Genomic DNA, 27181 nt, shown 5'->3' on the forward strand with positions numbered 1-27181 from the left:
CTTGCATCTCCAGGTTAGTCTTGTATGGCAGTATGCATACTTCTTAAAAAGGATACCACTGGTTACATAACTTGTTACGTTGTTACATTACTTGTTACGTTGATGTCCTTCATGTTCCATTTTCCACCGTACGAGATTTTATAATTGAAAGCATGTAATTATACTCATTCTTATTCATAAGCAGCACTGACACCACTTTTGGAATGAAGCCTTGCATTATGCGTTTTTTTGCTTTACTATGTGTGTTAATCTTGTATTACGCGTTGTTAATTCTTTTGCTGTACTTTGCTTTTTGTTTCTGCTGCGTGTGTGCAGTATGTACAGAGCGCAATGTTTCTTGCTGTATGCCGCTGCCTGAGAGGTGGTGAGAACTCAGTCAAGCGTCCTCGCTTTTTTTCTCACCACCTCCATCATTTCTGTTATGATGGAAATAAACATTATTATTATTATTATTATTATTATTATTACAGGCTATATAAGCAATTACTGTTTTTCTCCTATGCTTCAATGTCGTAAATACACCAAAGCACCATAAAAAAAAACTTGCTTTTCGGAAAGCAAGTGTAAAAAATTCTGCATGGTATTGCACTGCTCACACTAACTCCTTGTCTTTAATGATTCTAACAGATGCATCACAGTGTAAATGTAAATTTGATGGCATATTGTTACAGGAATAAACGCCCCAAGCACTGCGTACGCCGACCAAGTGCCCTATGCAGAAGAAGATAAGGCGCGAGGAACGCGGGCAGATGAGGATAAAGATTAGGGGGCGCCAGCGGTGTTCCTTCGGCTCTCCGACTTGGTGTGCTTTCCTCTGGGCAGGACCATCGTCCCGTTGCAATATGTTTCTCACGTTCTCAGTAGAGCTTACATAAATGGCCTAAAACAAAATAATGAGACGAGGAAGTATGATGCAAAGAAAAAAAATGGTGAAATAGCAAACAATTTCATCAACAGTTGCAAAAGTGAGTGATGTGGCAAGTGCGCCCATCATTGAGAATGCTACAAAATGGCCTCTGAAGGCAATCGCTCATGTGGAAGGATCTTCACTGCTCTCAGCTGAAGTGCAAAATGCATGCTAAAGAATCAAGTCCAGATAAAGAATCAACACTAAGCATATTCAGGTCAGAGAGAGATGTGGAGGCTCCTCTCCTTGCTGAAGTACAGTGACGCCAAAGAACTGGGCCAGTGACACGTGGCACGCCAAGAGCGATGAGACACAGGCAGGCAATCATCAACAGCCTCGAAAGCGACGGCAGCTGCTCTAAAACTGATCTCTCTGGCACTGAGCTGTCGGAGAAAGCTTCTCAGTCATACAAGCTTAAAACAGCCATCCTTTGGGCGTTAAGCCAACATGTCTTAACAAGTTACGGAAAGGCCAAAACAAGAATCTTTGCAGCTTGACAGAGTGCACTGGTTGGGGCAAGGTCTGTTGTTAAACCTCAGTGGTAAATGCCCAGCAGGGTGAAGGATATGGCCTAACCTCAGCGGAGAGGCTCGTTGCCAGCAGTTTTGGGTGAGGGCTGCAAGAACAGCTTGTGCCGCTAAAGTTTCTTGTAGACAGCACCAAATATGTGATTGCATTTGTTGAGCATCAGTTTCACCGCCACGGTAAGTCAACTCCATGGAGGGAACACCGGTGCGATTGCTCCGGCGTACGCGTTGACGCATCTACACAGCCCACCATCAGCGAGTGTCCTTAAGCCAGGCGGTCACAACGGGGTGCCTCTTCCAAAGCGCTTGTGTGCAGTACCCCCATGCAGTGTAGCATGCTTCATGTGCATACTGTGACAGACTAGAAGACGACTAAACTGTGCAGTGGCAGGGCGAGGAGTGCTCTCACACCAGGTTGTCCACCATTAATTAAATCATCCTGTAACCATCTGTCATCTCGTCTCATCGGATTGACGTCACGTAACAGTATCGTTAGGAACGCTGACAGGAGGTCTTGTCTGGAGGTAATCAGCACAGCCTTTTCTCCTGGGCAGAAGTATGTGGTGCAGAGAATGCTCTGTCTACTCATCAAAGACTGCTACCAGGCGTGCCATAATGGGCCACTGTGTCAATAACTGCAGAGGTGTGGGGTTGTGCGCAAATGTGAACGTTTCAGGCCACCCAATCCCCGTCGGCGAGGCCATCCTCTACCTAGAGACTTTAGGGAATGACAGCCCTAACACTACTTCGGAGTTTCTATCGGAGGCCACTACCGTCGAAAAGACACTGCAACAACGCGCCCACTATTACAATCGCGACGTGAACACTGTATCTACTGCCGACTCTGCGCCAGCCTCCAGCGACTCCGCTGACCGAACCACACACACTTCGTCTTCATCGTCGGCGCGCTCCCATGAGCACGCGCCAATATCATCAGTGGGTAAAAGCTTTGATAGAATATTTTGTAATTTCAATCGAAACTTCTTCCTTTGAAAAGTGCTCCATCTGCCTCTCACGCCAACAGCAATAACTAGCAGACAAACTACAGTCGGATACACATCAAGTCTGCAGTGAAGCTTCACCCACATTCAGCCTCCGGACACAGAATTCCTCCATGACAAAAAGTAGTCCGCTGTTTAAACGTTTGTTGTTACCTAAACAAGAAGCTTATCACAAGAAAAAAATTATGAGCTCTAGAATTTTGACATGTGGATTGCTTGATGTAGTCGAACATTAAAAAGCTGATTTCGCTCACATTCACAGTTGCGATTGCCCAGCGGAGTAATCCACGGTCCCACGGACCGTGGCCGAGCGTACGCAATTGCTGTCTTTTTTAAGTTGTATCCTACTACAATGCATAACACAACGCTTTGGAATTTATGCAGGTCTACATATCAGCTGTGCAATGAACTAGAATGAAGTGTCTGTAATGAGAGTACAAGGAAATGTCGCAAAAAAACTGAGAACATACATTATAATCGGCGTTCAAAAAGTATAGATATTCAGATAAGCGGCCACAACATGAGAAGTTATCAATGGATTTTCAGTAATACAAGTTCATTGTACGCCTTCATAAGCAATAAATGAGCGGTTGAAGTTCGATGTTTCAAGAGAAAGTTTTCACGGACTAACTTTATCCCATGTTGACGTAACACAAAAAAGAAGAAATTTTCATTCTGAGAAAAATAATTTTCAATATCATAAGTTCTATATAAACAACCTTCTATATACACGAGAAAGCAAAGTGCTGAAATGTTCCCCACCTGCAGGAAGGTTCTCCTTGAGTCTTTCCTTCACAGTTTGTTGCACTTGTAGCAGCTTGCCTTTCTCTTTCTTTCCTATAGCACAGTGCAGGTTAGCCTGTAACTTTTGAAAGGCACTAGATGCAGTCATAATTCTTTTTGCAAAAGGTAGAAGACTGTTTTTGGTTATAAAACATATAATACAGTCAAACCTCGTTATAACGAAGTTGCATTTTGCGTGGAAATTCGTTCGTTATATCCAATATTCGTTATAAAAGTATGCACTCAAATTCCGGCAGAAAAGGTCTGTTAATAAACCCAAGTAAAGGGCACTTGAATATGGACAGCACAAGGTTGAAAAAATGCACTATTTTTTAATTTGACGCATGGTATAAGCACGTCAAACCTTGCTTTGCATTTCTTACTGGAAAGCAAGAAGCTAACTCACAAATCGGGACGCTGGCCAGGTGCAAATACTGATTTATTTAAAAAACGATGTAATCTTCGTTTGGCGGCACTTCACACTATTTGACAGGTTAAATTTCTCGACGAAATTAACACAGAGCAGCGCTTTCCTAATGTCAGCTGATTTGGCCACAGGTAGGTTCTCAAGGTGCCCCCTCAACTTCCTGGCCATGTCAGCGGCCTCAGCGCTGCTGGGAGTTCGCTCTTCGCCATCATCACATGCATGGCTGTTTGTAGAATCGTGTAGAAACACCTGATCAGCAATTTTTGGTCGGTCAGTTCGGGCGCCACAGCCAAGTTGTCATCTGCACAGATGAGTTCCTCGAACGTAACGTTCGGAACCACCAGTTGACGCCATGTTGTCTCGCTGAAATTGTCCGCTTGCCTTCCAGTTGTATGCGGAAGCTTTCTGCCAACTTCTCACAGTTCTCGGCGCCAACGGCTGCTTCTTCGCCAGACAAGACGTGGCAAACAATCCGATGGCGGTCATTAAATCGCTGCAGCCAGCCACTGCTTGCATGAAAGTCATTGTGGCCTCAGACGCAAGTGAGACTTCTCGCCTTCATTTGAAGGACGGCACCAGACACAGGCAGGTTACACGCTATAACATTCTTGAACCATGCACACAAGGCATCTTCAACATCCTGGTGGTGACAGAGCCTTACACACTTGCTGTCATTCTTCACAGCGCCTGCAGAGTGGACGTTTGCAATCTTCTGCCTTGCGCTCAAGATGGTTGATAGAGTGCTATGCGCAACACCGAAGTCCACGGCAATGACACTTTCTTGAGCCCGCTGTCAACCGCCCTGAATATCTTTATCTTCATTTCAAGCAAAACTGCTGTATGTTAGGACGTGTTCCGCGACGGCGTCTACAGAATGGACTGCAGAGATAGCGCGCGCGAGTCGAAAATTGTGGCGGCAGGGGTGGCCGAGGAGCACGGGCGTTGGTTCGATCATGTGCCAGTCACATGCTAGGCAGCCGTTGATGCTAGATTCATTCGCTCTCCCTAGATGGCGTGGCATGCGGAAGTGCAGGTGATTCAAACACATTATGGGTGTGGACAATTCAAAAGATCAAAATTTAGCGTGTTTTGAAATTTTTTCCTACTTGTTTGAGCATTTTTGAGCCCTGTGAATACAAAAACTGCTTCGTCATAACCGATACAGTTTAAGGACATTAGCCATGTATTACACCAGGTTAGTACGTGCTGAATGTCAGACTGGAGAAGCAGAATGTCAACGCTGTTAGTTATAGGCCGGTAGATAACGCAATCATCAGCGAACATGCAAATTCAGCATGCGATTTCAACTAGAATGTCGTTAACCCTTGTTTGTTCTCTCACCCACTCTGCCTGATTCTACCCCAGAAGGAAACAGGGTCACTGATCTTGTTTGTTCAAACGTTTGTTCATCGCTGGCTTGTCCCAAGTGCTTGACAACATCCTTGAGGAGTGCTCTTACGCAGGTGTGTCCTGTGTGTTACTACTCTGTGCTTTGCATGAGGCTATGGAAACCACTTCTGCTCATCAAAAGAGTCGGGCCATTTAGTGGAGAACAATGTTCGACTTGTATATGCAATGCGCGAGCTAGGAAGTGGGCCTGCGGGTGCGAAAATATTTTGCAAACTTGGGAATATGCCTCCAGCGTAGCGGCATTCCATTATCGAATACCTCTGAAGATTTCCGATGCTGAGAAGGAGCTTGCAATGAACTGAATGACTGATGCAGCAGCCGAAGTGCAGAAGGCTGTCAACAGTAATCAGTGCGGAGTCGGGAAAAATGCGGCCACTCTTCATTGAACAGTTGTGCTTCCTTGGCATCTGCAGATACAGGAAGAGTAACTGATGTGGAAGCTTTGTCCAGCAAGAATAGAATCTCTGGAATGCAAGGCGAACCAGACAACTTGTCATGGCAACCACACAGGAACTGCTGGTGGCATGGAGCCAGTTTGGACTCCACCGCACGTTTGAGAGACCGGAAACGATGCGCAGCTTAAAATATGTGCACTACTACAGAGATGGGGCCACAAAGAGCTACTCAACAGTGAAGGATATTTATGGACCAGACAGCGTGAAAAAAATTTGAATGCACTGGATGTGTCCAAAAACGGGTTGGCTGCAGGCTAACAAAGCTGGAGGAGACAGTGCACGGAATTGGTGGCAAAGGAAAACTGACTGATGGGCTCACTGATTCCCTTAAAAACTACTATGGTACTGCCATCAGAGACAATGTTGGAAATGTTGGAGCCAATGTTGGCATAAAACAGGCAACGCCAGCTAGTTTTTTCCAGCGCAGTTCCAAGGACGACAATCCAAGGCATGAGTTGTGCCCTTTAGGAGTGAGAAGTTGGTATGCTTTCAACCAAGCTGAAGTGGCTGGACACGGTAACTACAAGCACAAGGGAGGACTTTCAAATGACATTCTGAACAGGGTAAAGGCACTGTACAAGGACCTTGTAGTGCACAGGCAGTGTACAGTTTTCACAGTAAAACAAAAAAAGAAAGCGAGAATACAAGACGCAAATTAATTACACTGAATTGAACCTGTGTTTGTAGGACAGCCTGCAAAGTGGGCTCGGGGACCCTGCCAGTGCCAGACCTGCTGAAAAGGCTCTTCAGGGAGAGCACACGGTTAGGGAGCCACCCTCAAAACAAACAAACAAACAAAAACAGTTGAGACTACTTTGAACATGAGCTCCTTTCCCATCTTGGGATACAACTGACTGAAAATGAGGCCCTTTGCCCAGTCTGTTGGCATGAGCCTTGACAGGATGACCAAGGCAGCTGCCTCTCGATGCAAGGTAAAAATTATGGAACTGGTAGCTGAATTTGAAGAGAGCGAGGCCGAGGCTTAGGGTATTCTTCTGCCACTGTTGTCGACGGCAACAAAGTCATCCTTTGTTTCTTTTAATAACCTAGCCACATGGCATAGAGAAACACGCGAAGACGGCAAGAGAACAAGGAACACAAGTATGAGTGCTAACTGACAACTAAAGGTTTATTCCTGAAGGTGCAGGTAATAATACAGTCGAACCACGTTATAATGAACACTGATAAAGCGAATTATCGGTTATAGCGAACTAGATACAAACTTCGGTTGGTCATGCTTCATTTCAGTGACATTTATTCTTTTATAACGAAACCAAAAACGCAAGATCCGCCGCGATATCGGCAGTAATGAAGACATATTTGGTCTGCGCGAGGCTCAGAACTCGAAAGGTAGCCTAAAAAAAACCAAAATGAATATTGGAAGCCGATTCACAGCTAAACTTTTTTTCACCGTTTGAAAAAGCTTCGCCGTCTAGCACAAAAACTGCGCGTTTGGATGGTGAACAGAGCGCAAAAACTATGAAAGCTCATGTGATGACAAAGGGCCGAAAGGCGGCGCCACTTGTCCAGCGGTAAAGAAAGGCAAGCGCAGCAACACTGGCAACTTCGAGGCCGGCATCCTGACATCAGCACAGCGACCAGTCTTTTTCTTGCAGCGCTCGAAATGGCTTCGAAGAGGAAGGTGATCTCGCTCCAGACAAAGCCGCTGATATTGAGAGCTGTGGACAGTGGCCGCAAGAAAACGGATGTTGCATCGGAATTCGGCGTTCCCCCAAGTACGTTATCCACCATTTTGGCCACAAGGAAGAAGATTGAGGGCAACACCGAGGACGCCATAAAAGCCGACCGTAAGCAAGTTAGGCCTTGCCATCACCCGAACGTGGAAGCGGCTTTGCTTTCGTGGTTTAAAGACGTGAGGGCGCGAAACTTGCCGGTATCGAAAGCATTTCTTCAAAGGAAGGCCAACTTCGAGGCCGGCATCCTGACATCAGCACAGCGACCAGTCTTTTTCTTGCAGCGCTCGAAATGGCTTCGAGGAGGAAGGTGATCTCGCTCCAGACAAAGCCGCTGATATTGAGAGCTGTGGACAGTGGGGCATGACGATTTCTGTGCAAGCAGCGGCTGGCTGCAATGTTTGAAAGACAGGCACGAGATCGCCTGCCACACTTTGTCTGGCGAAGGGTCCGCTATCGACAAGGAGACATGTCAAAAGTGGCTGGAGAATTTTCGGCCTCTGCTCCAGGAATATGACGAGTGCGACGTAAACAATGTCGACGAAACCGGCGTGTTTTTCAAGTTGTTGCCAGAGCGGTCACTGGCAATGAAGAACAAGACCTGCCATGGAGGCAAGAAGAAAATAGACCGGTGACTGTCATCGTTGCCGGTGGTCTTAGTCGCAATACAAAGCGACCCCCGGGCGTACGGCCTGGAAACCACGCCCGGGCTGCAAGAACGTCAAACAACAAAATCATCTGCAACAGACGGCCGCAATGCCAAGCCTCCACACCACAAACCAGGGATGGCGCAGTTCCGCCACCCAAACCACAGGGGGGGGGACTTATCTTCTAGTCATTCCAGGTCAAAGAAAATACAATTCGAGGAAGAGGCTCCGCAACAGATCCCACCACCATTCCCACCAAGAGCACACCCCAGGATCCCGGCTCTATGAAAGGAACCGCAACCCAATCGACCAGGACTCCCCCTCGCTCAACCGTCCCAGACCAAGATAAAGAAAAACCAGGAATCCCGCAGAAGACATCAAAATTCACCCAGCAAGACTATTAGAACGACTAATTACCTACTCCATTGTTAAGCTAGGCTTCAAAATGTCAATAGTAATGGAACTCAGAACAAAGGAAAACAGAAAAGGAAATTACTCAATAAATCCGCGATTGCTGGTCCGTTCCCGTGGCGGCGGTTGGGCTGGATAGTAGACCTTTTTTTTTCTTTTCTTTTTTTTTCGTCCCCTTTTTTTATTATTTTTTTTTATTATTTTCTGATATGCAAAATTTTCTTTTGGGTCATCCCCTGTTCATTTATCTTACATTGGATCAAGCCCGTTATACCTAGTGGCACGGGAAGGGAGGGGCATATTATTTTTAAGTCCTTTTCACAAGCCCCAACATATTTTTTGTCGTCGTTGCCATGAGCCTGGACGGCTCTGACAAACGGCGGCTCACCGTCATCAGCAAGTCTACACACCCGAGGTGCCTGAAAGGCGTCCGGAATTTGCAGGTTGAATACACGTCCAACAAAAAAGCGTGGATGACGACCAAGCTTTTCGAGGACTGGCTCAGAGCGTTCGACCAGGAAGGTCATGCAGAGGCAGCAGAGGAAGGTCCTGTTGCTCTTGGACAACTGTTCAGCGCATAAAGTCTCGACTGTGCTGAAGGCAGTTCGAGCGCACGGTTGGAAAGCCACTCTCAAAACAAACAAGCATAAAAACAGTTGCGACTACTTTTAACAGGAGCCCGTTTCCCATCTTGGGAAACATCTGACTGAAAATGAGGCCTTTGCCCAGTCTGTTGGCATGAGCCTTGACAGGATGACCAAGGCAGTTGCCTCTCGATGCAAGGTAAAAATTATGGAACTGATAGCTGAATTTGATGAGAGCGAGGCCGAGGCTGAAGGTACTCTTCTGTCACTGCTGTCGACGACAACAAAGTCATCCGCTCTGTTTCTTTCAATAACCTAGCCACATGGCATAGAGAAACACGCGAAGACTGCAACAGAACAAGGAGCACAAGGACAAGCGCTAACTCACAACTAAAGATTTGTTCCTGAAAGTGCATATATTAATACGAAAAGGTTAATAAAGTTTTAATTGTGGATTAGCACTTTGCCGTCGTCTTAATGCACTTTCTGCCATGCATCATAACCAACTTTCCCAATGTTCTGCCCTTATTAACAATCAAGGGCATTAGCAGTTAATTTTTGCATTTCCTGTCATGCAATGCAGTTTGCTATCATTATGTTCATGCTCTTTTCATTTTGCCTGCTGTTTTAGTCAGGCCTATACATGTGATATACCGTGTTCTGCAACTTTATCGGCACAGGTTTGAAAAATTCTCCCGCCACAACCGTTGGCTCGTTTGTGGTGAAACTGCGCACAAAGCTTCCTTATTGTTGTCCGTTTTAAGGCATAGTAAGTATAAAAGTGGTACTTACCAGGTTTGGTCACGCGAGATGCGAAACAAGAAGCACCCATGTTGAGATCGAGCCGCCGTCATCGAATTTCTGCCGAAAGATACTTGTGGCGCCATCTGGCATCGCTGAAGGAAAGCGCCGCGACGGAAGCGCCCAGGCGAGCGCTGCAACGAGCGCGGCGGCTTGCTTTGAATGCGTCGTTCGGGCCAAGTCGTCTGCTTAAGCGCGTGAAATATTTTTCGGCCAACGCATTTTTAAAACTATCGTAAACAAATTAAATGACTTGACGGTGATTTACCAATAAAAGATATGTTCTCCATTGTCTCGTCGTATTTCTGCCGTCTGCTTTCGCGGCGCTTTCATTGTAGCGGGAGAATTTTTCAAACCTGTGGCGATAAAGTTGCAGAACACGGTATTTGTTATTTTCATGAACTTTTTCATTGCAATTACTGTACTTTTTAATGTAGTTAGTAGTATCTGCTGCCTTTTTCGAGCCTTCATTTCTTTTTTTTTTTGGAGAGTGATCTCACGAAAGTGGCATTTGTATTGCTAAACTTGCTCGACTTTGTGAGCGATGCATGCTCTCGAACAAGCAAAGCAGTTCAGAGCAGCAAAGCACAAGGCTTCACTTCTGAGCAGCATCTGTCACCAATAATAATTGATGAAGCCAGCATAAAGCCAAAATGCATCTATGACCGGAAAGGAGACACCGTGTGCAGTCTTAAGGACAGACCCGACAGCAGCACGTCGAACACGCAGGGAATTTTAGCAAACAGGGTTTCGTGCTTTGTTCTGTGCAGCACTAACAAGCAGTACAAAATACCCTGCTCGTTATTATTTTACAAAGCAGCTAAATGGAAAAGACCTTCTCCAATGGACGAAGGAAGTGATTGTTATTAGCTGAGTCATGTGGATTCGTCATCGTTTGAATTGTGAGCGATAAATACTCAGCGAACACCACGATGTTCAAACACATGGGCAACGGGCTGCTTGCTTATGGTTGTGACGCATCTGCATGACCCTGAGCGAGTCATCTTCCTTAGCTTTGACATGTGTCATGTGATAAAAAATGTCCGAAGTCAGTTCCTCGAGAGGGCGCTCATGGATGGCTGCAACTTATAACTGGTACATATGCGCAGAAGCTGTACGAGTGTCAGAGGCTGACGACTGCGAAACTCGCTCGAAACATAACAAGGAAACATATTTATCCATCGAATCCGGAAGAGCAAAATGTGGTGCGTGCTGATCAAGTGGTCCCACCACAGGTTTGTGCAGCGCTACAACATCTGCAGGAGAATTATTATGGAGATAGGACCCTGCATGATTTTAAAGAAGCGGGTGCCGCCATTTGTTTTCTGAAAACTTTAAAGGAATGGTTTGACATACTTGACGTGATGAACATGACTGTACATTCCTTATGTATACAGTGAAGTTGTTTTCTAGCCAAAGCAAACAATGACTGTATGCATTACAGATGGGTGCCTTGTAGAGCACTTTACCACGCTTTGCTCATACGCTGAACCTCACTGTCCAGTATTCGCTAGAAAGCAGTGAAGAATTAGCAGCCGTGCTGCAAAAGTGCCAGGACATAGTGCGCCAAATACGGTCCAGCTGCACTGCTACTGCCAATCTCCGAGAAGAGCAAGAGCGCGCTGGTAAGGTTCCGCCGCTAAAGCTCAAACAGGAGACACCGACACGGTGGAACAGCGTGTTCTACACGCTTAAAAGGTTCCTGGAGGTCGGAGAAGCTCTAGCTTTAACGTTTTCGAAGTTGCCCCGGGCACCAAGCCCCTTAGTAGCAGGAGATATAATGCTCACTAAGGATGTCGTCGAAATACTAGAACCGTTTGAGGACACGAAATTGCTCCCTGTAGATGAGTACACTACCGTTTCTTTGATCGTTCCTGTGGTGTGCGGTATTTAACGGGAGCTGGAAGAGTGCACAGGGCCTGCGCCGAAAACAGAAGTTTGTGAAAAAGTGTCTCGCAAATGCATCTCCTCCTTGCATTAAAGAATGGGCACGTATGAAGAAAGACAGTTAACGTCTCTTGCAACACTGGTGGACCCACGACCAAAGGAGAGAGCTTTTTCACTTAAAGCAAACGCAGACCGCACCAGTGCTTGTTTGGTCGGTGAACTAAGTCGCCACCAAGAACTTTACAAGGCCGCTGAACCACCCCCTTTCCCAACAATTTACGTCATGACTGCAGGATGGGTGACGGATGGGCCGTGGGGGGTCAGCGGACAGGATTGCACATGCGGGGCCGAGAGGCAAGGAGACGGCATGCCTAGAAAATTAGGAACGTGGCGTCGCGTATCCGCCTTTTCCAAGAGCAGTCTGGCTTGCATGTTGTGGTGACTGTGCGGCAGCGTTGTAGCTTGCACCTTCTATGCGTTGTCACTTGTGACGGAACATTGCTCTTGGCGGTAGGAACCGTGTGCTGCCACACAGAATGCCTGGCTCTTGTGCTCCGAACTGCAAGTCCAACTACGATGTGACGTGTTACAGTGTACGCGTCTACAGGTTCCCGAGCGACCCGCACAGAAGAGCGGCGTGGACAAAGGCCGTTTGCCGTGAAAATTTTACGCCTTCAAAGCATACAGTGATAACCGTCAATTTTTCGGTTATGCTGTGAGTATTTGTAAAATATAACTCAACGTTTTTTCACGATGTTGGTTCAGTTAATCGCGGTCTGTCTTCGTCAGAACGGCAACGTACACGGATGCACAGACCGGTAAGGGGCTAGAGGTGCCTCTGGAGCGTGTTTGCCTCAAGGAAACCGCAGTCCCCAGCGTGTTCGCCAACTGCCCCAAGTATATATCTCGTCCCACAGCGCCCGCGCGAGAGGTGCCAGAAAGAAAGAAAGCTCGCTTAGAAGCGGCAGCGTTGCGAAAAGCTATGGAGCTTTCTGCGGCAACACAAGAAGAAGACCGCAAAAACAAAGTCGAAAATTTCGCGGAGTTTTGCCATGCTCTCTCAAAACTTCTTGAAGTCGGATTTCTGGACTGTAGTCATCAAGGAGTCAAAGGTTGTATTTTTGGACCTATCACTTCATTGTGCTCCTGCTGTACGCAGTTCAGTGACGGTGTCGGCTGACCTGTGCGTTGACGTGCCTGTCGGAGAAACCCGCATCGAGAACCTCCCTAGTGTGAATGTGCCTTCGCCGCTGTAAGACCTCAGGCAACTAAATGAAGTACAGTTGAATCCCGCCACAACGAATACCGCCACAGCGAAATTTCCGCGACAACGAATAATTTTTTATTCCCCTTCAGCAACTCATAGGAATTAAGGCCCTAAATGTCTCTGCACTACGAACAATTTTTACAGAGCATTTCCGCTTCAACAAAATCGAAACCGAAACAAGTGTTATTGGCGAAAAAGAAGTTCAAGCCAAATCCAAAGCCAAATCCAAAGCATGAAATCACGTGATGGTAGTGTCGCCATTTTGGCATTGTGTTGTGGTCGCGTCATTTCGCAGCGTGTCTCTTCGACGACAACGACGTGCTTTCATCCGTGCGGCTAATTCAGCGGCTGCTCTTCAACATTGAAACAGGCCGAGAGACGAAGGTGGATATGTACGTGGCGCTGCAAATTATGTCTGCTGCCTGGAGCTCACTGGGTCGCTCAATAATTGCGAACTGTTTCAGGCACGCAGGATTTGCCAAAGAACGATCCGTAAGTTCGGCTTATGTAACACCAGACGTTACAGACGACGACGGTGAAGAGGCGTCACCGGCTCCGGGGATCACGGCCGCCTGGAAAGCGCTGGAAGAAACGGGAAACGTGCCGCCTAATCTTGACCTTGATGAATACATCGGTGCTGACACCTGTGTTATCGCTCATGAAGACGTAAGTGATGAGCAGATCATAAAACCCGCCCAGAATGATGACTCTTCCGATGACAAAGGTGACTTACAGGACACACCCGCTGCGGCAACCGCCTCACAGGTAATGGACGCGTTCGATTTGATTAGAAACTTCGTTGCTGTCCATGATGACGATGTCGCAATGGGTTTGCTGACCGAATGTGAAAATCGCGTGACGTCGTTACTCACTGTGAAGCGCAAGCAAGCAAAGATTACCGATTTTTGGAAATAAAAGGACTGCTGTTTAGTATATCGCCGCATGCTTATATCGTATTTTCCGGTGTATAAGAGACATTTTTTTTTTTAAATCTTGCTGGTGCATCCTGTACAAAGGTGCGTCTTATACGCAAAGTTTTCTTTTTTTTTTGCAAGTTCAGAAATTACTCAGGTTCATGTTCAAGCTTTTTCCCCGAAAAAATCAATATGGGGACTGCCATGCGCAACTTTTTTTGGGTGAACTTAACCATGAAACGGCAGGGATGACAACTTCCGGGATCACACACACGCGGCCGTTTCAGAGGTCCCAAGCAAAAGTAATGTGAAATGTCAAAAGATGGCGACAATCGCGCTTCTCGCCATTGTCACGACAAGCCAAGACAAGCCGGCGTTCTTTTTTAGCCACCCTTTGCAACTTTGTTTGCTCCGTGTACATAGTGCAAAGAGAATGTTTCAGCCGCGTTGCCTCAGAAATGGGCAAACTTTTTGACAGCGCATCCGAAGATGAAGACTTTGAAGGTTTTAAGGAGAAATAAAATGTTGATATGGACATATGGGAGTTTTTTCGTTTTTTCTTTCTTTTTTCTATAACGTGGGCAGGTATGGCGTGAATGTTGCCTTTTTTGATCACTTATCGTTGCTTAAGAATTTCTCACAGGTATGGTGCATTTCGCGATGGTCATGCAAGCGTGTTTAATTAAGCCTCACTAGGCTAACTGGGTAAATTGGGATGCGTCTTATACACGGGTGCGTCTTATACACCGGAAAATATGGTAAGTTTATTAGGAGTTCAATGAAAGTTAAATTGCCACACCCTGATACCATAAGGCAGCTCTGTTCTGCTTATCAAACGAGCCCTGCCCTAGAGCAGCTTGACTCCTGCTTCCTGAACTATGCTAAGTCGATCCTGAAAGTGATGAAAGACCACGAACTGTGACGGTGATGATGGATGAGATACATTTACAAGCGTACCTTGACCACAAAGAGGGTTTCATCGCAGGTGCTGCTGCCAGCAGCTTAAACCTAGCTAAAACAGCTCATGTTTTTATGACTCAGAGCCTTCTATCAAAATCACAAAGATGTTGTTCTTATTCTGCCCATAGCCCAAATTGATGTAAACACTCTGAACGAATTCTTAGAGAAACTAATCATTCATCTTGAGTCACTTGGATTCAGAGTTATAGCAGTTGTTTCAGACAACTAAGTAAATCGGAAAGCGATGAAGTTTTTTGCGAACCCTCCAAAATCAAGCATTGTTTACCAGCATCCAGCTGAACCATCTCGGCCACCATTTTTTGTTCTAGACACAGTTCACGTGTTGAAGTCGGTAAGAAATAATTGGCTGAACCGGCGGAACACTGGAAAATGCATGTATTTTCCCGACCCGAACAGCCCTGACCCCAAGCCGCCTATCCTCACAGTATCACTTAGAGCATTGCATGAGTTACATGATGCAGAGCAAAACCAGCTGTTATAAAGATAGCACCCACACTATCCTTAAAGGCACTGGACCCATCTAATCTGGAACGGCAGAGCGTGAGGCTTGCACTGCGACTTTTCCATTAGAGTACAGTAGCAGCACTCAACTCTACCACCTTACACCACGCCAAAGAAACTGCCGACTTCATTGGCACAATTCTGACTTGGCGGCGGATTGTAAATGTTAAGACCTAAAGAAAAGGCGAGCGTCTGCGGGATGAAATGTAGTGCCCAATAAGTTCAACATCGTGCCCTCAGCTGGAATTTTTGAAAAAGGAACCGGAGTTCTGGGCCAGCCTGAAGCATGACGCAGGGCATGTAATGCCAGAAACACACATGGCTCTTGGCCACACAAGTCATGCTCTGCATGAAATTTCATTGTACCGCTTGCACGAGCTGGGGTTTAAATATGTGCTGCTTGGAAAATTTCAGACGGATTCTGATTCGGAAAATACCGCCAGCTAAGCGGTTCTCAGTATCACGTCTCGGTCCGACAAATTTATGAGTCTGAGAGCAAACTAAGGCTGCAGAAGGTTCTAGATCTTCCAGACTTGGAGATGATAGCACACAGGACCAGTCTCAAAGACAATTGATGATTCAGTAATTCATGACCAGTTTCGAGTTAGAGTTACCAATGCAGAGATTGAGAAGAAAGCCTCAAGGACGCCGGCTGTGACCTATGTGGCAGGATATTGTGCACGCGTTGCACTGAAGAAGCTGATGTGTGCATTCTGCAAAGAAACACTTGTGTTAGAGAACACAGATGTGAACCGCAACGAGAACATACCCATTGCAGGTATTTCAAGGGATGGATTGAAATTCCCTCAGGCAGTAGCAGTCAATGCAGTGCTGTTTACAGAAATAGTCCTCGGCAAGCTGAGAGGCGAGCGAGCAATATGCATGCACCGTTTTGTAATAGTCGTCTTAATTCCCTTTTTGTCCTTACGCGGCCGAAACGATGGTATTGACGACCTTTGGATGCGGAGCACGCTGAAAACCCAAGGAAGAACACTGTACAAGGTGAAGCCCAACTTCCAGGCCCATCCAACATGCGTGACGTCACGACAGCGTGCGGATGCCTTGAGTTAATCTCGGTGGTGACGACTAGGCTGCCCATTGCCAGAAATCCCAGCTAGTCCTTCAGCTGAACCATCTGGACGGCAGGTGGTTTCAACCGAAGTCCCGGCAGGAAGACAAACTTTGCGGTTCCTTGAGAGACGGCAACAGGAGCCCCCAGCCGTAACCTCTAATGCAGAGTTAATGGTTCGCCAGTACGTAGAGTTACAGTCACAGGAAAGGAAAAGCACTTGAATTCTGGAAGCCTTGGCAATGGTCTACAGCACCGCTCTCTGACGTGGCGATGAAGTACTTTCGCGTTACAGTAACGTCGGTACGAGCAGAGTGCATATTTTCATCGGCTGGACAGATCATTTCAGACAGAAGAAGCAGGGCAAGAAAGTTGACATGCTCATGATCCCTCACCAGAATGCTTGGCTGACGCGCGATAATTATGTGGACCTGTTAAGCAGTAGCGGACAGGAAGCCGCAATACCGTATTTACTCGCATAATGCTCGCACTCGCGTAATGCTCGCACCCCCCACATTGGCTATCAAATATTGTGAAAAATTTTTCCCCCGCATAATCATCGCACCCCCAAAATTACTGCCGCGAGCCGTCTGCTTGTCATAGCGGTCGCCATCTATTGACCGCGGCTACAACTAACTACCATGGTTGGGCGCGCGTGCTACTAGGCGGCGGTACTGTGCTATCATCCGCTGCCACAGCCGCTACCGCTCATCCACTCACCACCGCTATGCCGTTTTGCAAAGGTGTGTCCAGCTCTCCTGTGTCTCGTAGGCATCGTTTGCCTTGTTTGCGTGTGGCACCGTGCTCTTTCTGCCGCTTCGCCATGGGACGCTATGGAAGCTACACAGCTGCTTTTAAAGGGGCCCAGCAATGCTTTTTTCATATGCTTTAGATGATTTATTCATGACACGCAGATACCGAATCAAAAAGAATTACCGGAATCGGTGCACTAGAACGGGAGTTATTAAGGAATGAATTTTCAAAATACAAGCAAACAAAAAATTGCCCTCGACTCAAATTTTCCCGATCTTCTCTTTGCCGTTTCACTCACCCAATGACGACACGCGGCGAGACCAATCGAAACAGCGTGCACGAGCACGTCACCACAACGTCCCAGAAGACAGCTTCTCATGGTTTCCTGGTCGCTGTAACACGTTTCCGCTGACGGCGTCGTTTCCATGGTTACAAGCACGTTGGCGCTAGACTGAGACGGAGCGAAGGAGCCGAAAGCTCCACTCTAGTACAGGCATGCTGTCGTTGCTCGAATCTAGAAAGCATCCTTTCAGGTAGCATGGCTGTTTTTGTATTTTCTTGTGCGAACGTGAAGTAAGCCGAGCCTGCCGGCCGGCCAGCCTGGACGCCGGCAGACGGCGGCGTCATAAAAACGAGCTAAAGAGTGTTCTTGACGTAAGTAATAAAGCCTGGGGTAGGAAAATGAGGAATATATCATTTTTCTGGGTCACTGCCCAATACCGAGTTGCTGGTAAAAGGGACAACTGTGGCACGAGCGAATTTGTTGCGAGAACCGCCTCGCAGCTGCCTCTGACCCAATGGGGTCCGGCTCGACTGGCGCTCGCTAGCTCCGCTGCTGAGGGCGTAGCGGAAATTGACCACGCTATTATTTTATTGCGAGATAATCCTGTTGACAGAAAAGCGGTGTGAAGAGTAGGCCTTTTATTACAGTGCAGGCGCCTTCCGAAGAGCCGGCCGCTGCGGCTTCGACGCTAAACGAGCTATAGGCCTAGCGACGACCACGGCAGCCAGACAGCAGCAGAGCTCGTCGCCCGGAGCGCCCGCGAGCGGTGCCGTTGCCGTAAGCTCGCAACATAAGCAGGCATGCTTTGTCGCTGCTCGAGTATAGCTGGCAGTCTTTCTGATAAAAAGGCGATCTTGTCTTTTCTTATGAGATTTGTACACCATCCCAAGCAGCGCTCAGGCACTGCTGCACGGCGGCGAAGTGCGACACCGGTTGTGGGCGGAGCTTGGGCAGAGCGGCGCAGCAGGAGGCCACGAAGTTCTTTGATGCAAAGTAATAGCCAGCGCCTCTGCTGGGGCTTTTTTTTCTAACAAGCTTTGAAATGCTTTTGTGTAAGAAAAGATGCTAGTTTTTTTCAATTTAATATAAAAGGACACAACAAAACATAACATTTTTGCTCACGAACACAATTAGCTTGTTATTAGTTATTCATCCAATCATAATCGCCCGCCAGCTGGTCATATCCGCTGCAAAAATGCAAAAGACCACCCCTGTGTGCCAACGCCGTCAGTGCCATGATTTTGATTCTCGAGCAACTTAAAATATTAAATACAGAAATATGCGTGTTATGACCAGTGGTAATAGCGTCGCCATAACTCAACAATTACAACAAGGAAGCAAAACAATGCACTCAGATTATGGTGCAGGGCCCCTTTAAGCTAAAAGCTATTGAGTATGTGTTGGAACATGGCAACCACGCCGCCAGCAGAGACTTCGGCGTCAACGAGTTTTGCGTCCGATATTGGAGACGGCAGCACGACGAACTCAAAACGACCGGTAAGACGCACCGGGCCTTCCGTGGACCGAAGACTGGGAAATTTCCTGCCGTCGAAACATCTTTGCTGGAATATATCAAGGCTCGACGAGCGGATGGGTGTGCTGTGTCAACTGAATTAATGCGGAACCAGGCGCTCGTAATCGCAAGAAAGGAGGGCATCCCGGTGCAAGACTTCCGTGCTAGTAACGGGTGGGCCACACGTTTTATGCGGCGCAATGGACTCTCGCTCAGGAGGCGAACGACGATTTGCCAGCGCCTGCCCGCAGCCTATGAAGAGAAAATCCTGGACTTCCATCGATTCGTTATCGGGATCCGGCAAGAGAAAAACTTCTTGCTCTCCCAGATAGAGAACGCGGACCAAATTCCGCTGAATTTCAATATGCCCAGCAGCAGGACAGTTGAAGAGACAGGCACTCGGACTGTGCACGTCAGGACATCAGGTGCCGAAAAACAGAGGTGCACGGTTATGCCAGGCGTGACGGCGGACGGGCGGAAGCTCCCACCGTACGTCATTTTTAAGCGGAAGACCCTCCCGAAAGGAAGGCTCCCCCCTGGTATACACGTGCGCGTCCAAGAAAAGGGGTGGATGACCGCGGACCTTATGGTGGACTGGGTGAAGACTGTGGGGGCGGCGACCGGGAGCGCTTCTTTTTCCGTCGCTCCTCGTCGTAGATAGCTTTCGGGGCCATCTTCGAGAGTCGGTTCGGGCGAAATTGAGGGAACTGCGCACGGACCTGGCTGTCATCAATGCTACAGCCTCTTGACGTATCTTTGAACAAGCCATTTAAAGATAAAGTCCGGAGGCTGTACACAGAATGGATGGCCGAAGGCCAGCATGCTCTGACGCCGGGCTGCAAGATCAAAAGACCGTCCTTGGAGCTGCTGTGCAGCTGGGTATCAGAGGCATGGGGGATGATTGATGTAGACATGGTGGCCAGAAGCTTCAAGAAAACAGGAATTTCCAACGCCTTGGATGCGACTGAGGACCACCTGGTGTGGGACGAGGAAGAAGCATCGGAAGATGAAGAAACCGATGCCGCAGAAGCCAGCGATTCCAGTGTCGACACGGACTCTGATCAAGAGTAGAATTGCCTGATAGACGTACGCAACGCAAGTAGTGACGGGAGGTTGCGCGCGGCAAATAAAGTGCTTTAGCAGCTTGAGCTTACATTCATCTTGTACTTTCATAACGAAGGTAAGTTCCGCTTGAAAGTAATGTTTTCGTTATATTTACAATAGCGGACCTGACAATCCCGATCTTGCACCCATTCATCTTTTCATTTAACACTCCGAAACATGTGCTTGAAAATTTTCCCCGCATAATTATCACACCCCCAAACTTCGCGTTGATTTTCAGGGAAAAAAAGTGCGAGGATGACGAGAGTAAATACGGTAAGTTTGCGAAATTGTACTGCACAAATATATACTGCATTTTATGGTTTTGAAACAAAAAAAGCAACAAATAAATTTCTTGGTATGATGTGGTTTACTTTTGAGTATAAATGTAATGATGAACTTAAACTTACTCCGTGACTTTTTCTGCAGAATTAAATATTTTATCCGTCTACAATATGTTTATTAAAGGAATGCTGAAAGGTTTCCCAGAAAAATTCAGTGAAGAGGTGCACTTCACAGTTTTCCTCCCTTGGAATTCGAATTTCTCACCGAAATTAGGCAAAGGAAAGCTATTTTATTTTGCCGAAAATTGCAGCAGCAACCTCGGGCGAGCTCGCGTGCCTCATTGCCGCCTGTGATTGGTTGGGAGCCTCGGGACGTCACAAAGGTGTTGGCTCGGTCAGCCCGAGTGTTCGCACCATCACCTGATAGGGTTGAAAAAGATCGTTCTAGCGCACATTCTGGTGACGAAGCAAACAAAAAAACGCAGTTTTTCAAGCAATAAAGGTACATTCATGCTGCATACATTTTTTTCTCATTTTCATGGTACATTCGATCATCTGGAATTCAGTTAACTCGGACATTTTTCCCAGACCCGTGAGATCCCGTGAGAACGACGTTTCACTGTATTTGTAAAGGCAAGCTTACAAATTAAGCTCTAATGTACGTATACGCTTCGCGATCATTTTGATATATTCATGAGGCGTGCATGCTGTACCAATAATTTTGTATTATTTCACTTTGTATTCATTTGTATTTGCTTATGGCCTCTGTTGTGCTTCTTGGTGTATGCCACTCGTTTTTTGGCCTTCACTTGGATGATTCTGTCCTGTGTTCCAGTACTCAGACCACTTACTTGAGTGTCAACATACATCAAACAAACCATCAACATCAAATAAACCAACTGAATTATTATTATTATGTGATGCACCAGGCCAATGTCAATCAACAAAATTTCTTCCACTGTGTGTACCCTTTGTTCTAGGCCGTCGCAAAAAAGATCAATGCTCTGTCTCACGCTTGAAAGGCTTGAAGTCAGAGAGCGTGGACAAATTGATTTTGGGTGATTATGTGGCACAATGTGTCCACAGTGCATCAGCACTTGTGCCGAAGTCAAGGCTCGTGGTGCTGCCACTGGAGATGGAGGACGTAATGAAGGTTAGCATTTGTCCGTGTAGCATATATGCCGACTGTACACACTGCAAAGGAATTGCACGGGAATGCTCACCAACCACACTTCTAAAGTTGAGAGCTCAGTGCGCATCAAATAAAACCCTCATTCTTCATCGCCAGTCCTGAATCCGGTTGTCTTCAAAAAATTCTCAAAACAACCTGAATCTGTACCAATAATTTTATATACATTGTATACATATATACATTGTATACATTATATACATTATATACAATAATTTATATAATTTTATATACAAATATATATTTTTTTATATACAGACCACGGATCATGTCATTAACAGGACGAAGGGTAATCTCCCGGATAACTACACCCACTCACTGCGCTGTCAAGTGCGCATATAAGAAGCGGCCCATTCCGTCCATCATTCATTGTGAACAAGGGACCCATAGGGGTCCCGAAACGTCAAGTTTTTTAAAAAACCATCTTTTGGCGAGTCTATGTTTTATTTTACCACCAACCTGAATCTATCACTATGACCCACACAGACATCACACTGAACTACCTTCCCTTGACAGAGACATAGCCAGTGGGGGGGGGGGCGGGGGGGGTTAATAGTTCAGAACACTCCCCGAAGCGTTTGACACCGAAACACCATGGTGCCCCCCCCCCCCCCCCCCTCCCTCCTTTCGGCATTTTTTTCGCCCATGCTATTTACACACCGCGTCGATATATCAAGATGCAAAAACGAAAATAAGAAGCGTGTTGGCTTGATGAGAAAAAAAATGGTTCCTCTACTAAAAACCAGATGGCGCCGCTAAGCTCTCTCTTTTTTTTTTTACCAGTGACGTATAAAACCTGAAAAATATTTCTGACTATGCCACTGTCCCTCGATGGATGAAATTTCCACGGCAATCCAGTGATCACCATGTTCCGCTGAATGGAATACAAGACAAAGTTGTCCACTGAAAAACGATTTGAACAAGTGCTGGAAACAAATTATAAGTAGGACCAACAGCTACTGAGTGAGTACTTGCGTTTACGTCGAGGCAATCCCGAAGACCATGCCTCGGTGAAGTTCCAACTCAGCCCGTGCTTGCAGGTAGGTTCCATTCTTGCATGCTGAAAAAGACACTGCATCTTTCATGCCAAGCAAGGCCTCAACAGTCGTGCTCTTTACTAAACCAAAAAAAAAAATGCCCTCAAAAAGAATGGCAGCTCAGAGAAATACTTGTTGTGGGGCTAGTTGGTGCATATTTCCAGAAAATGGTTGTAGCGCCGAAACAGACAACACACAGAAAGCTAGACGGGACAGGCGCAACTTCCAACTGATTTATTCACCGCGAACGCGAATGAATATAAGACAAACAATCAAGAAGGATCGCAAGAACCACACATGCGCGGGAGGGATGTACAAAATTGAACAAATTGAAAAACATTTTCTGAAAAAGGAGATAGCCAAGTCACACAGGTGTCTACCCCTCGTGTATCTAAAAAAAGCAGTTTCATTCTTATATATTGCAATTGAGGGGGCACTAACACAGTCGCTACAGTTGCTTTTGATATAGAAAGCCTCGAGCAGTTCACGGGCTGTCTGGTCCTGACTTCTGCTTAAAACCTTTGTTTCTTTCAGATTTGCTGTACGCTTAATATTTCTTTCTTCACTGCAGGCTTTACAGTGATGGGGCAGATGTGAGCCTGTGCCATTTTTTAAATCCCGATTGTGCTCTGCTAATTGGTCGTTAATACAGCGGCCGGTTTGGTCGTTAATACAGCTCAGAGAAACTGTGGCTGTTCAAGCAGTTGCAAACAAGGAAGGTTGTGAATACACAAAAGCAGCCATCTGTTAGCTGCATCACGAATTTGCAGGAATATTTGCATGTATGTACTGAGTGCAAAAGAAGACCACCTCATAGGTAACAAACTTGAAGACTACACAAACTGAACTTTGCATACCAATACTAAGAAAAAAAACTTCTCCACACAAAAGCAACCCACGCTAAATTCCAAACAGCAGTGGAGGACTGCAAACAAATCTGGACCACCTGATTCCGTTTTGCAAAATACTGTTGAAGAACTCTGTGCAGTTGCACAAGACCAGCAGGTGAGACGAATGACATTCAGTTAAACGGCATTTAAAACGCTTGGCTCGACATTTCCCATCGGCCTGTCAGCCCCATCGCAGCCTTTTGCGGGATGGGAGTGCATTTATGACAATCTTGAAGAGGTTGATGAACTCGCATCCAAGGAGTAAAGTTGTTCCTTCGCCGTGCCATGTCATACTCCCCACAACATCACTGTATCTCTTCAGTGCCGCCCCATCAACACTACTCTGAAGACTGTTCATCCAAAGCCCGGCACTCCTTTGAGAGGATGGCACGACCGCAGAAATCCGAGAGCTTCACAGCTTGATCCAGGCACTGCCCAATGAATTCTCTGGAGACTGCTTGGTGACACACTGAGCTATCATCACCATCAGCCTGACTATGCTCATTGCAAGAAGTAGGACCTCTCCCAGTCTCTCCAATTAACCCTGTCCTATGCCACCCGAGGCCACCTTATCCCTGCAAACTGCGCCACTTCTTGGTGGATACCTCAACCGCGCCGTGTGGGAAGGGATGAAGGAAGGAGCGGAAAAGGTGCAGCGCTCTGGATGAATTTAAACCACCTGGGGTTCTTTAACGTAAACATCGAGAGCAAACATCATCAGCATTTCATAACTTCCACCAGCAAGCCCCGTGGTAAAGTGTTCTAGCTTTGAAAATCATTGCACTTGCTCCTCTTCACACTGCTTTTAAGCTGCCCAAAACATTATCACATGGATTTATCAAGCATTTTTGTTATTCTAATCAATTTACTCTGAATCTCTTCCCAAGTTTACTGTGGCCTCTTATTCTTTCTTTAGCAATGGACGCCAAGAGTAAGCTGCCTGCTGCCTTACTTCAACTTCGCACTGAGACTGCATCAGAATAAACAACTATTAACTTCTACTGCCCATCATTTGCCACACATTCCCCTCAAACGTTGGCCATACCAAATCTTGTGTTTGGACTCCCTTAAGCTTGTGTGGTGTGCCAAGGCACAACGACCGCAGCCACATTTATTTATTGAAGAAGACAGCCCCGGCAACAAAGGAGTGTTCACAAGCTGTGGTTACACTGAATCCCGAGAACATTCCGAGACATGCGTGTTGCTACACTTAATGCTTGTCCAGTCCAGATTTCCCTCGATCGCCTGGATCGCAGTATCCCTTTGGAACTCAAAGCTCATCACCTATTTTTTCCGCCAAATTTCAAATGGTGCCAATGGACAACACTTGCAAATGTGACTACCTTGCACTTTCTACTTCTGCAGTTTGGTGCAAGGCTTAGCACCGGGTTCTGCTGTCTACATCTGCAATAATATATTTTGTTTTCCTGCAGACAGACAGAACACTCTTTTAACCACTGCCCCTCTAAAATACAAGGGCAAAACAATTTTAGAGGAATGCAGGATTTCTCCACACCAGCCATTGCCCATTGTTACGCCACTAAGGTATTCCTCGGCCCTCACATTTCAACAGCCATTACTGTTCCCACATTCATCTCCAATGCAGTGCGCGGAAACACCAAACATTATTTTCATTTTCGTCCTTTTTGAACATAACCCTATTGTTAACACTGTGCTACATTCCTTCCAGTTCTTCACCACGTCGCTTTCCCAAGATCCTTCTACAACATCACAAACACAATCAATAAAAAATTACCGACGATTACGTTACTTCCTAATGCGAAATTTGAGCGCAGCAAATAAGCTGTTTCACCTTTTCGATAGATTGAGGCAAAGAAATCGAGCAACACATGTAAGCGCTATCACAGAATTTTTTTTTTTTATTTTTCACACGTATTCGCAATTTCGGCTCGGGCGGTGCACATATACAGATCCGCCGCCACCGATCTGGCTCTCTGATTGCCACCGCACAGGGGTTGCATTGGAGGAGGAGCGAAGAAAGGAATTAAGTTCGAGCCGGCGCTTTGACAACCGGAGACTCGCAGGAAGAGGGGGGAGGGGTGCGGCGTGTACACCCAGCGGCAAACGATGGGGGCAGAAGCGCGCGCAGCAAGCGGACAACACGATAAAGGGAGGAGGGAAGAGATAGTAGCGACTGACTGATGCCGCTGACGCCGATAGCGCTGGGGGGATGAAAGGGGGGCGGAGCTGGTTACGAGGCCGACGCCGACGCGAAACCCAGGAACGGACGCCAAAGAGCTGCGCTCTAAAAAAGACACTTCTACGTCAACTTTTCTGCCAAACACGGATGACATCTACCAAGTACGGCGGTGGAGATGGATGTTAGCGTCCCCTTTGAAGTGGGGAGGTGGCTGATGTCATCATGCTCGGTATCACATTTCTACAGATAGCTAGACAGATATTAGAATTCCCTTTGTATTGGGCCGATGGCAAGTGCCAGCTTGCCCAGTAAATAAAGTGGCTAATTGTTCCGTTTCTTCTGTAACTGTCCACCTCCTTTTTTTTAAATTTCGAATCCTGTTCTATCCATTTTCCCTTCCCCGAGCGGTGCTCTGCGCAGGAAAAGAAGCGAAATTTCAGCGGAGGTAGTTACAGCCTCGGAGATATTTGCACTCAAACGCACTCGGGTAGACATGCAAATCGTGCAGGCACAACCAGCCTGACCCTCTCGGCAAGAGTGGCTAATGGCGTTCGGCTGCTGTACACGAATATCTGCACGTTTTACAATGCTATGCACTTGCAAAAAAACAGCTTATTTGCTTGGCAGTCTCGGCCCGCAGCCGCGAATAAAAGACCTGCCACAAAGCCAGGCTATTCTTTTGGGCAGCGAGAAAATTCCGATTTCTGATGTTTTTGGTGTTCCGTGCTGCTGTACCGTTAAAACGCCAGACCATCCTGCGTAGGCTCAGCACGTGCGCATGACAGCGCGTGCAACCCTCTCTTTCTCTCCTTTGGCTACCGTTCGAAAGCGCTGGCCGGTTACCAATAAACGTCTTCCTAAACCAGCTCCCTCGGTGGGCTGTCTGTCTCTTCAGTTATAGTATTTCTAGGCACTACACTTCGGGTGCTGCGTCTCGGCTATGTAGCACAAAGCACATAGCGTCTCGGCCTGGCGCCTCGCCGGTAGCGTAGCATCGCGTTGACAGCACGACTGAACGAAATACTAGACACACCGAAAGCAAAAATGCCCGCGTGCTGTGCGACTTCAGTACTAAAGGTGGTCGAAATTCGCCAGCAGTAAATAAAACACACAGGCAACGAAAAACTCAATACCTTTCATGTCGCACTTGCAGGGACGGGCTCACTGTCGCGGACAGTTCTTGTCATTTTGCAGTAGTGCAACTAATTGCGCATGCGTCATGCTCACTGTTACAGAAAACACAAATGAAACAAAAACTGTCACATATTTTAAACGAGCGAAGGCACTACTCCCCAAACCCACAAAACAAAGCTCGCAACGCTCAAACTTTACACGTGCTGCGAAACAACAACGGAAAACCACAAAGCAAACCTTCCTGTCGATGACGATAGAGCAGCCCAAGCAAGAATAGCGAAACCGAAAACGAATCACGACTGCAGTCGGAGTGAGCTCGAAGGCTGAACGAAATGCAAGAGAAGGCCTCAGAATAACAAGTGTCCACGGGACCCGCAATTAATAATTATAGAAACAATAATAAGGTGGAAAGTTGGGCGAAAGTTTTAGCACCAAAAACGAGGACCAAAGTAGGAGAAAAGACGCAACACAAGCGCTCCTGTTTTGTCTTTTCTCCTAATTTGGTCCTCGTTTTTGGCGCTAACTTCATCACGTATAGAAACAAGACTAGTATGTAAATGGTAACAAAAT

General features: G+C 46.8%; 1 long non-coding RNA gene and 1 pseudogene across 1 annotated transcript; one reads left to right on the plus strand and one right to left on the minus strand.

The window, feature by feature from the left end:
* Window positions 1-7134: 7134 nt before the first annotated feature.
* On the plus strand, window positions 7135-12790 carry LOC149334286 (uncharacterized; annotated as a pseudogene).
* Window positions 12791-20626: 7836 nt separating this feature from the next.
* Window positions 20627-26901, minus strand: LOC149334287 (uncharacterized). Its single transcript, XR_016284740.1, has 3 exons — window positions 26611-26901; window positions 22361-22449; window positions 20627-21394 (listed from the first exon to the last, which is right to left on the minus strand). It is a non-coding gene; the product is annotated as an uncharacterized LOC149334287 (long non-coding RNA).
* Between the last annotated feature and the right edge of the window lie 280 nt (window positions 26902-27181).

This window comes from Amblyomma mixtum, chromosome 8 (assembly GCF_055824585.1).
Source record: "Amblyomma mixtum isolate Tamu chromosome 8, ASM5582458v1, whole genome shotgun sequence".
Taxonomy (NCBI): domain Eukaryota; kingdom Metazoa; phylum Arthropoda; class Arachnida; order Ixodida; family Ixodidae; genus Amblyomma; species Amblyomma mixtum.